At 32.5% G+C, this 12,473-nt stretch overlaps 1 protein-coding gene across 1 annotated transcript in view; it reads left to right on the top strand.

The window, feature by feature from the left end:
• The window catches only part of LOC114330293 (angiopoietin-2), a 448,342-nt gene that overhangs the window by 397,367 nt on the left and 38,502 nt on the right, over positions 1-12,473 (top strand). The gene's annotated exons all lie outside the window — the stretch shown is intronic.

Below are 12,473 nucleotides of genomic sequence, written 5' to 3' on the forward strand. Positions count from 1 at the left end.
AAAGAACTTATGTTCATAAAAGTTAATTTTAGTTTTTTACCAGATCTAATAAAGTCATCTGAACAAAGGAATTTACAATTAAGTGATTCGGTTAATCTTGTTAACACTTTTTCTGCTCATTGTCAAAAAATTCTCGGAAATACAGGGATTACAATTAGAAAAAAATGAGGGCTTCGATTGTTTGAGGAAAGTTGTACGTATTTTTGAAGGCAACTTTTCTGAAGATCTTATGACTTAATGTATTGTTTTATTTTTGAGTAGTTTTAATATGCATTTGCATATTTAGACAAATATAGAAAAAATACCTGCATATTTGTAGTAAAAGTAATGCATATATATTGTGTTGCATATATTCCGCTCTCTAGTTAGATCGTAAACTAGCCATGGCTATAAAACGTCACAAATTCGAATATAATTCGCCCATACTTCAAAGTAAGATGCATGGAAAAAGGAGCCCAGGAAGAAGAAGAATATCCTGGTTGCATAACCTACGAAAATGATTTAACTTGGCCACAAAATAGACCCGTTAGTGTCCAACATCCGTAACGGATAGCACCATAAAAAAAGATCGTTAAAAAATAAAACAGAAAGAGTAGAAATTGGAGAGACAACTAGAAGAAAAACAAATGAAAGAACCAGTCAAATTAGACCAGTTACTGAGAGATAATAGGAAAGACTGCATGGAAAAACAAATTTAAAAAAAGACAAAAACACTAAAATAGCATTCACAAAAGCAGAATATTGACCCCTTGAGAACAAGTATATCTCTTTGATAAGAGAAAATATGCTTTGGAGTTCGTGCCATCTATGATAGTCCCGGTAGTTTGCTCAATTCCGCGTAAATTCGCTGAATATATCAAATGTTTCATTCTTTCATTTGCTACAAAATATGCCCTATAAATGCAACTATTACATTACAGATTTTTTAGTAAGAAAATCATTTCTTATGTTAAAAGATAATAACAGCCGGTGTGTTAAGTAAGAAAGATACCTTCACAATGTTAATTGACAAGATTTATTGCTGCACATAAATGTTTAGGTTTAGTACCATTTCTAAGCAACATTCATAAAATACTGACAACAATATTAGCAATAATCATGGGTAACGGAACTATAATTTAATATTAGAAAGTCCGAGTTTGATGAATTGCAAACACCACATTGTTTTGCAGGAAATGGGACTTACACATTCTGACAAGTATGGAGAAAATTGCAAATGATCGTTAAAAAATTCTTCATTACTGTGTATAAGTAAGTACTAGGCAGCTAGTATATACAAAACGAAGAATGACCATTCTTTTTTGGAATGGTTAGTCACTTACACACAAGAATTTTATAATTAATGTAAATAATTACTTCATAACCCTACTTATAGGATCTTCTAATAGGGAATTCCCAAAAAGTTGACAGTTCAAAGCGACCATGTTATTGAAGCTACATCTGTCAAATTGACTGTCATGTATTCAATCGTACCTATAGTTGATTTTTTAACCAAGAGGAGTAAACTAAAAAGACAGATTCATACCCAAGAAGGTTACTAGAAAAGCCACCAAATTCATCCTCTTTTTTCGTTGATCATATCAGCTTTCGATGATAATCCATACATATTATATTATACTAACACATCGCTAAAGAGTTCTAAAAACAACTTTTTATATAAAAGTAGACTAAAAATCTAAAAATTAAAGGAGTAATGCAGAAAACATAAAAAATCGCCGATATACTTAATTAACCTATAAAATGGCAGAAGTGCCAAAATTTCATAAATGTCATTAGTGTCAAAATTTAATAACAGTGGAGAAAACTTGCCTGCGGTTGGACTAATTAGAAGCAAGCATTACAGCGCGGTAAATTTGAATCACTCCTCTTGGTTAAAAAACAAACAATAGCGTAGAGGAGGAAAGTGTGCTAAATTTGCAGTTACCAACTCGAGTGTTATGGAGAGCTATTGGTTTGTGAAAATTAGGTCCTAAAACCAAAAAAGTTAAAGTTTTCCATTTAAGTGGGGACTTTCCATTTTTTAATTTAATTTTCCATTTCCAACAATCGTTTTTCCGATTATAGCGCCATCTATCCATAATTCGAAAAAATGTCTCGAATAAAAGTTACTTATTTTTATGTAAGGAATCCAACTCTGCAATAAAAAAGGGGCTCCTATTTAAGACTTTAAAGTAACCCCCCACCCTGCCTCCCTGGGGAGCCGTGTTTGGTGGGGTGAGTTAAGAACTCTATTTATAGACAACAACATGGAGAGAAATAAGCTTCATTCGACCAATATCTAACTACTTACCAATATCTAAATAGAGCAATTTTTTAATTTTTATTTTTCCAAGTATTTCCAAGACCGGGCAGTATCGTCGCCCCGCTAGCGAAATTATTCCGATTCGATTTTTTTGCACGAACTTACTCAAAAAGAAGTCCTTGTAACATATCCACAGGGTGCCGGGAGGTGCCGTGGTCTAAAAATTTTTTAAACAATTTTTTTAAACAAATTCACAAAAATAATTTTTTCATTTCGAACAATATTTTTTTAGATAATTTGGGTCATTCTGAGCAAAAAATGTCTCTTGTCATTCTTCTCTAAAATTGATTGTTGTCGAGTTAAATGCGATTAAAAATTTGAAAAATGCGAAAATGGCGATTTTCAAGGCTTAATAACTCGATTAAAAATTATTATTATGAAATTCAAAAAGTGATCAAATCAAATTTCAAACCCCTTCTTCAAGGTTCTGAAGAGATTTTTGTCATTATTTTATTACAAAGCTGCTATTTTAATTATTAACAATTAGCGGTATAGTCCAACTGTATCGTCGCGTCGCCCCCGTTAGCGAAACTTTTCTTAAAAACTATACAAACTATACAAACTTACTCAAAAAGAGGTCCTTATAACACATCCACAGAGTGTCGGGGGCGGGCGGTGCCGTGGTCGAAAAATTGTTTATCTACTCTATGTCATATTATGTATAAGTTTTTAGTTTGTGAAAACTGTCATTACAGATAGCAGTGCGTGAAGAGTTTAAAGTGTGCGTGAAGTTACAATGTATTTTAAATGGTATTTACTTTTTCGCACACTTTCAATGGGTTTTTTGGCACACTTTCATATAATCAAAAATCCTTAACTTTCGCGTTCTCATGATGATGACAATATGAGCAATGACCTACAACAACATTTTTGACAGTTTTGTGGTTTGAAAGTAGTTAGGATTTTTAAATGTCAAAGTTCTAAAAATTGTAGAATAGAAATGAATTCCAGTGACGAAGAGTTACAGTTTTTATATTTGTTTATCGTAGATAAAATATTGTATGAAGCTGTGCGTGAAGTATGCTTTTTGCGAACTTACGCGATGTATAGCACTCGCTCCGTTGTCGCTCGTGCTCTAAATATCGCGTGTGTTCGCAAAAAGCATACTTCACGAACTGTTTGATAAATAACTATTAAACAATTTTTTTAAACAAATTCACAAAAATAATTTTTCATTGCGAACGATATTTTTTAGATAACTCGGGTTATTCTGAGCAAAAAAGGTCTCTTGTGATTTTCTCTAAAACTGATTGTTGTCGAGTTATATGGTCATTTTCGCATTTTTCAAATTTTAAATCGCGTATAACTCGACAACAATAAATTTTAGAGAAAAATCACAAGAGACCTTTTTTGCTCAGAACGTCCCAAGTTATCTAAAAAATAATTATTCGAAGTAAAAAAATTATTTTTGTGAATTTGTTTAAAAAAAATTGTTTAAACAATTTTTCGACCACGGCACCGCCCGGCACCTTGTAAATATGTTTTAAGGACCTCTTTCTGAGTTAGTTTGTGCAAAAAAATTGAATCGGAATAATTTCACTAACGGGGCGACGATAGATCCTGGACTATAGCGCTAATTGGTAATAATTAAAAATAACAGCTTTGTAATAAAATAATGACAAAAATCTCTTCAGTACCTTGAAGAAGGGGTTTGAAACTTGATCTGGTCTCTTTTTGAATTTCATAATAATAACTTTTAATCGAGTTATTAAGCCTTGAAAATGGCCATTTTCACATTTTTCAAATTTTTAATCGCATATAACTCGACAACAATCAATTTTAGAAAAAAATGACCTTTTTTGCTCAGAATCACACAGATTATTATCTAAAAAACAAATTGTCCGGAATGAAAAAATTATTTTTGTGAATTTGTTTAAAAAATATTGTTTAAACAATTTTTCGACCACGGCACGGCCCGGCACCCTGTGAATATGTTATAAGGATCTCTTTCTGAGTAAGTTTGTGCAAATAAATCGAATGGGAATAATTTCGCTAGCGGGGGCGACGATACTGCCCAGTCTAAAGACATTTATTTAATTCTATTCATGTTACTCATTGTTAGGTTTCCTCTTGTGATGCCTAGATATCTGTTGCATTTTGATGTTGAATCTTTTATTCCGTCAACCCATAAGATCCGAAGTATTCTTGTGTAGCACGACATCTCAAAGGCCTCCAATGTCCTCCTACAGGGTCCTAGGTTCAACTCTTCTTCTTCTTTTTGTGTAGACATGAGTTTGTCTATTATTCAATATGCCTTAAGTAAGTTGCTGTTTTCGATTGATCGTTTGGTCCTCCCACTGATCGTGTTCCCCTTGGGGAACCGTCTTTCGCTGTTCTTACTACTCTATTTGTTGTCATTCGGCTTATGTGGTCGTTCCATTCTACTTTTTCTACGGATTTTCATCTCTGCTGTTCCTAGCATTATTTTTATTCTCTCGGTGTTAGGTCATGTTTCTGCCGCGTGTGCCGTTTTGTAAATTCTGCCTTTCATTTCTTTTCCGATATTTTTATTTCTCCATATTATTTCATTCAGACAACCTGCGGCTCGGTGTGCTCTATTCAGTTGATCTTCCACTTCTGTTTCGAGTCTTCCGTAGCTCGATAGTGCGACGCTTAAGTATTTGAACACCATCACTTGTTCTATTGTCTGACCCTCCAGCTCCAAGTGACATCTTTAAGACGTATTTTGTTGTTTTTGGGGAAATTAACATGTTAAATTTTCTAGCGGTTATATTAAATTGGTGCAGCATACGTTGTAAATCATCTTCACTTTGAGAGCTTAGTATTGCGTCTTCTGCATAGCAGAATATTTTAAGTTGTTTTTCTTCCATTTGGTATGTTTTTTCGTTCCTTTTTATTCAGTATTTCATCCATGATCATGTTTAATAATAGAGTGCTCAGGAAATTCCCCTGCCTTACTCCATTGTCCCCTTTAATTGGGTCAGCTCTTCTTCTACTCTTATGTTGTTGTTCTGATAGATATTTTCGATAGTTTTAATTATTCCTAGAGGGAGCTCTTGCGTACAGTAAGTGGATAACCTCCATTAACTTGACCATGCCAACTGCTTTTTTAAAGTCCACGAAACAGAATACTTGGACTCTGTATAGCAAAATAAGAATAATGTAGCAATTCAGTAGCCGACATTTGTTAGTCTGAGGACTACATCTATAAAAATCGAGTTCATCTTAATGAACGCTGATCTGGCTTTTATTACTTTTTATATTGTTAGGTTAGTTTTAATCACACTTTCTAAATGATAACATAGCTAAATCTCTTTCTAAATACAAACCCACGAACCATTCAATAGTTCCTGCGTGTACAACGGAAATAAAAACTTATTATTTATAACATGCACCGTATGTTGAAAGGACAAGAACGATCAGAGACGAGTTCTTCCCACTGCCTGTTAAACATTTCTTGATAAGATCAAAAACAAGCTTCGTGAAGACTTTTGTGTTGTGTTCCGTCTTTAATGATTGTATTTTTGATCTTACCGCCGGATTGGCCCCAACGCAATGTGATTTCACTCTCACGTGTAAGCACAGTCAACGGATAAAACCAAACAACTTAAAAATACAGAAATTAAGTAAAAAAAATGACAAAATTATTTATTGGGTAGACAGCTCAAATAATATTTCGTTAGTAGTCACTAACATCATCAGGGATGTAGGTTGAGGGTTGAGATTGTTGTCACAGATATTGCATACAGGGTGATTGATTAGTAGGCTAAAGCTCAATAGCTCCGCTATAGTAATAGATAGCAATAAAAGTTAATAACAAAAATTGTAGCCAACTTTGAGCTTCACATTACAAAATTAGTTAGAATGTTACAGGGTGTTCTATAGCACAGTGGTAGGCATGTTTTTTTTAAATGGAATACAAAAATATAAAGGTTTGTTATGTTATATAGGGTATTTACAAAGTTATAACCAATTTTATATGAAAATCGTAACAAGTTTAACTCCCTGTATAAATAAAAATAAGCACAATAGCAATGGTTTATTATTGCCATATTTTTTATCTATTGTTAAAATTTTCAAGAATTATTGACACTGCTAATTTTCTTTATATCAAATACAGGGTGAGTCAAAACGCAAGTACATTATTTTCTCAGTAATGTTAAATGGAACACCCTGTATTTTATATCATTATTGAAAAGTAACATTACCGTACTTTAATTTTTATATAACTTTTCCTATGTCCAAATTTATTAGTTTTCGAGATATTTTCATTTTTTAGAGCAAATTATTTTAAAATAAATAAAAGAAATTTCGACCAAGAGTCAGGATTCTGTTAACCGAGATACTATAGTATCAAGCGGCGCCGCTAGCAGGAGCTTCTCCAACAATGCGTCTCAGAATACTTTAAGAACACTTGGTCATTTTGTACTCTAAACCGAGTAAAGCATGAAAAAGAAAAAGAAAATAATCGTTTTCGTTTTGATTCAATTCGAGTCTCTTGCCATCCTCTGACACAGTGTTTCTGGATCTCTATCCTTTATCAAAGTGGCTATTGCAAGTAGCCTCTTTGGCAATAGCCTCTTTGATAAAGGATAGAGATCCAGAAACACTGTGTCAGAGGATGGCAAGAGACTCGAATTGAATCAAAACGAAAACGATTATTTTCTTTTTATTTTTCATGCTTTACTCGGTTTAGAGTCCAAAATGACCAAGTGTTCTTAAAGTATTCTGAGACGCATTGTTGGAGAAGCTCCTCCTAGCGGCGCCGCTTGATACTATAGTATCTCGGTTAACAGAATCCTGACTCTTGGTCGAAATTTATTTTATTTATTTTGTCATTCCCCGTTAGAGGACAGTCTAACCACAATATACTGCAGATATTTTAATAGATGCAGTTCTTCTTCGTCTCGAGTTGATTCAATTCAGTCTACTTGCAATAGCCTCTTTGATAAAGGATAGAGATCCAGAAACACTGTGTCAGAGGATGGCAAGAGACTCGAATTGAATCAAAACGAAAACGATTATTTTCTTTTTCAAATTATTTTAGGTATCTAAATTAATTTATCTAAATTTTCAGTAAGCCATGACTGAATTGACAATTGACGATTACTGATTACCAATACGGTAATCAATGTAATAATGTAGCAAATAAAAAAATAAAAATAATTTATTAGTAAATGGTAATACATTTTACAAAAAAAAACACACACAACCACAACATGCAACATTTTTGAAACAATTAAAAACTACTTTTTTTATGTAAATGTAACAAATAAAGAAAGAAAATTAGTAATAAATTTTTCATAAAACACACAAACACAAAATACAACATTTTGTGAAGACAATTAAACACTACTTTTGTATGTAAATGTATCAATGTAACAAAGCAAGAACAAAAAATAATTTATCAGTAATACATTTTGCAAAAAATCATGTTTGAAAAAATTAGAAACTACTTTTAATAAAATATTTTTAATATTTAATTACATAAGGTGTTCAAAATTACCTCCTAATACATTTATACACGCCTAAAAACGATCATTGAATGAGCTACTTACTCTACGAAGCATTTGTAAAGTAACACATCGAAATACACTTTGTATTCTATTTTTCATCTCATCCCTTGTTGTTGGAGGTAGAGTTGCACAAGTTTGACTTGAATGTTTGAATTTGACTTGAGTTTGACTTAATTTCAAGTCAAACTCAAGTCAATCCTTCTGACAAATAATTCAAGTCAAGTCAAACTGGTCAATCGTACAGGTTTGAAAATTCAAACTGTTTGTCAAACTAGTTTGAAAGAGTTTGAAAAATAATTTATTTCGTAGATATACTTTTTTAACAATCCACGAGGAAAATAAAATTCCTGTAGCTGGCTGTATAGGTACCATAAATCACAAAAATACAGGATCCTTCGTAAAAGGTATATTTAAAAGACCCTAATAAGAGTTGCATCACAAAACAAAACGTTTTCGGATTAACAAGTAATCCATCATCAGTGTTAAGCCAATAACATGCATACGTGAGCCACCAAAAAGTTATGGGTAAAAACCCTTTAAAAGGTATAAGATCTTATATTATACTATACTACATACCTATTATGTTTAAAATAGTTAGATGTTGCAAATATTCCTGGATATTACCCAGGGTAACACAGGACTCTAACCCACGTGGATGTGATATGAAAGGGATGAACCTCACATATTGAAAATTGAGTGTCAACTATATCTTTTAAAGGGTTTTTACCCATAACTTTTTGGTGGCTCACGCATGCATGTTATTGGCTTAACACTGATAATGGATTACTTGTTAATCCGAAAACGTTTTGTTTTGTGATGTAACCATTATTAGGGTCTTTTAAATATACCTTTTACAAAGGATCCTGTATTTTATTTTTTTTTTATTTTTTTATATACTTTTTTATTGAGATAGACATGTCAGTTGCCAATTAAGATAAGAAATTTAATAATACATTGAGTGCCATATAAATCATCCTTTAGTTCCAATAATTTTAGTATTTGTTTCCCTCTACTCATTTTTAAAAATCATGTACAATAGAACACTGACACTTTCACAGTAAACTATTTTTTAGCACGCACAACAAAATTAAATAAAAAAATACTTAAATGAACAGTTTTTGGTTTAAATGGGATCTAGCTATTTTTATAATTGTCTGCTCTTATAACCGGTAACAATAAACATCGGCACCGTCTTCAACGACAGAACGAAAGTCATAAAAAAAGGTTCAGGAAAGTTAAAAAGGAAGAAAACAAAGAACCTCAAAAATCTGTTTCCGTACCAACCCCTTTTTAAGGATGTTAATTCCTTGAAATGTTATGGTCAAATTTAGATTATCTACATTTTTTCAATACAAATCCCCCAGAATCTCAACATTTGGTGTGTACTAAAAGTATAAGTCAAGCTGCGTAAGTGAAAGCAGAAGGTACTAACAGTAGAAGTTGACCTGTACCTTACAAAGCAGACTTTTGAAATTAAAAGTTGTACTGTTGGAATAAAATCAATATTTATACATGAAAAACAGGCTATCGATTTATACTCTTAGTACATAAATGATTAATAAACATTCAAAATTCAAAATATAGAGGAATCCCGAAAGGTCCATTTTATGACTTATACTATACTATATCCTTAGTACATAGCACGTTAGACATAATAAAAAGATTTTATAAAGATTATTTTTTGTATTTTTCAATTTAATTACATATATATAAACACAACATTTTCACTTTAAAAAAATTCCATCATTTTTTGACGGAAACTTCAAAATTAATGTGTACATTAATGGGGACAAAACTGTTATTCTGGCCAAACGCTTAGTTTAGCATAAACAGACCAAAGTCGGCGCTTAGTCTACAATTGCGAAACTGTTATGAATGGCAGTTATGGATATATGGCAGTTATGAATGGCAGTTATGAATATAGTATTATTATGCAAAACTAAAAACCCTTAATAGACAGAATGTCGCTTGGTTTATTTTTGTTTTTCTTAGTAACCGTTAACGTGACAATAACAGGGATTTTTCCAAGATAGTTTTAGCTATGTGTCACCAGAATCCGCTGTTATCTCGATTTTAAAGAAATGGCGCTTGGTCGAGTTATGCATAACGCTGTCCTTTAGAATTAGTTCACTGTTTGTGATTTTATAACGCTGTTCTTTATTTTTACATAATAGAAGTATGTATGCACTTTGCAATTTTCATTGTTTTGAAATTACCTGCCGCAACATCAAATAAATCAGTACATTTATTTTTCTTAATTAATACTGCTTCGACTACAGATTGTTTCTCTTAATTTTTGCAGTGGGAATACCTTCAATATCAGACTCAATTTTTTCTGGTACTTTTTCTGAACCAAAAAATATCCACATTCAGATATTATCTCTCAAAGCCACACACTTCAAAACGAACGTAATAAACAAGCCAAATATGGACGTCTAAATATGAACTACAAACTAATTTGCGGAGTAGCAGAATACAGATTCAGACCTATCCAAATAAGTCACAACAAAATCCGTACGCTCTCAATTAGAATTGGAAATAAACACATTGCCAATATGACATTCAAACTTCAAACTGTTTGAAGAAGTTTGATTTCAAGTCAAACCTAAAGATATCAAAATCAAGTCAAGTCAAACTTTTTTACAAAAAAAGTTTGATTTTTAAGTCAAGTCAAGTTTGTTGAATAAAATCAAACTAGTTTGACTTGATGCATCTCTAGTTGGGGGTATTTTATAAACTTCATTATTAACGTAACCACAAAAAAATCAGTCCAGTTTGTTAAATTCTGGTAAAACTAATAAATTTAGACATAGGGAATGTTATCTAAAAATTAAAGTACGGTAATGGTACTTTTCAATAGTGATATAAAATACAGAGTGTTCCGTTTAAAATTACTGAGAAAATAATTTACTTGCGTTTTGACTCACCCTGTATTTGATATAAAGAAAATTAGCAATATCAGTAATTCTTGAAAATTTTGACAATACGTAATGAAATATGGTATTAATAAACCATTGCTGTTTTATTTATTTTTATTTATACAGGGAGTTGTACTTGTTACGATTTTCATATAAAATTGGTTATAACTTTGTAAATACCCTGTATAACATAACAAACCTATATATTTTTGTGATGGAGAAGTTAACAGGATTTCGAATTTAAAATAAAATATAGGGTGTTCTATTTAAAAAAACATAAGTTTGGTCTGACACTGTGTTATAAAACACCCTGTAACATTCTAACTAATTTCGTAATGTGAATCTCAAAGGTGGCTAAAATTTTTGTTATTAACTTTTATTGCTATCTATTACTATAGCGGATCTATTGAACTTTACCCCACTAATCAATCACCTTGTATATAAAGAGAAAGAACATCCTACAATAAATGTTTTTAAATTGAAGAACTATAAAAGAATATGTTAGATACCACTTATTAAAATATTTTAAAACATATGCACACAGAAAGGTGAGGTTTTAGAGACAATTAAGTCAATATGTTGACAGAAAAAAGTTGTATCTTCTCCCTCCCGAGTTACTTTAAAACGCCCTCTCGTGGCCGAGGCTACGCCGAAACTACCTGCTAAACCAGGCCCTCCTCTGTCATCCAGCATTCCAAAGGCGGAATGACCGCTGTAAGGTCGACACCACTTCGGAAGCACTTTACTTTCATTCATCCACAGACCATCAGCAAGGAGGCCTTTCCCTTTTCTCTGTTTCTCCTTTTTCTGGTCTCAGAATTTGTTTTTTTTTTGGAACTCCTTTACAAGGAGCGTGTGGACAGCCCTCATCGTTCTCAGAACGGAATCACTCCTAGCCGGACATTTGCTTCTACCCCACAGTTTGACGTTTGACTCACGCAATCTGACTCACTAATTCGCCTATCATCAAAATTTATTCTCTCAACCTTCAACTTACAATATCTTTCTCTCTTACCTTTCTCCTTGGTATACACCTTCTTCCTCTTTGTCTTTTAATCTGCTGTATTTTCAATCAATCTCTCAATCATTTCTCTCACTGTCACAAAATTCACACCTGTCTCTCTTTTCATTCTGTTCCTCTCTTCTATCAATCTTTTGGTCTCTAACATCGTATGTATCACAGTGTACGGGTGTTCAGCCTTTCCGAACCTAAAGAGATAGGCCCCATAACACCAGTGTCCTGTGAGCACCTGCGTTAGGAAATAATTGAGTCACCTGTGCTGTGGCCACAGTCCATACAATCTCTTAAGTTCGAGAGCAGCATCTTTGTCTACTTTGCCACATCCTCCGATTGCATCCACTCCATTGTTAACCTGATCATGAACAAAGCAAAAGGATACTCTATGATTTCCCCGAGAATGAACAAGATTCAAGGATTCAAGAAACATAAGGAAAACTTAAGTAAACAAACCAGTCTACTTTCTGGAATACTACTGGACTATTCTACCAGTGGAATGAGGAATCCCGGTCTCCAGTAAACATCATAGTGACTTTTTGTTATAGTATTAAACGGATATTCTGTGAAAATTGCAAGCTTAGTTTCATATAGTTTTATTTTACAAAAAAGAATGTGTGTGTACTTTGTACGCACGTAAGAAGTGATACTTATATGATTTCAACGAAATTAATATACTTAACAGGTTTTTTGTATTTTATTTAAATATTACACCAACTTTCTTTACCTACCACTTTTAAAAAAAATTTATTAAAACGATA

This window comes from Diabrotica virgifera, chromosome 7 (assembly GCF_917563875.1).
Source record: "Diabrotica virgifera virgifera chromosome 7, PGI_DIABVI_V3a".
Taxonomy (NCBI): domain Eukaryota; kingdom Metazoa; phylum Arthropoda; class Insecta; order Coleoptera; family Chrysomelidae; genus Diabrotica; species Diabrotica virgifera.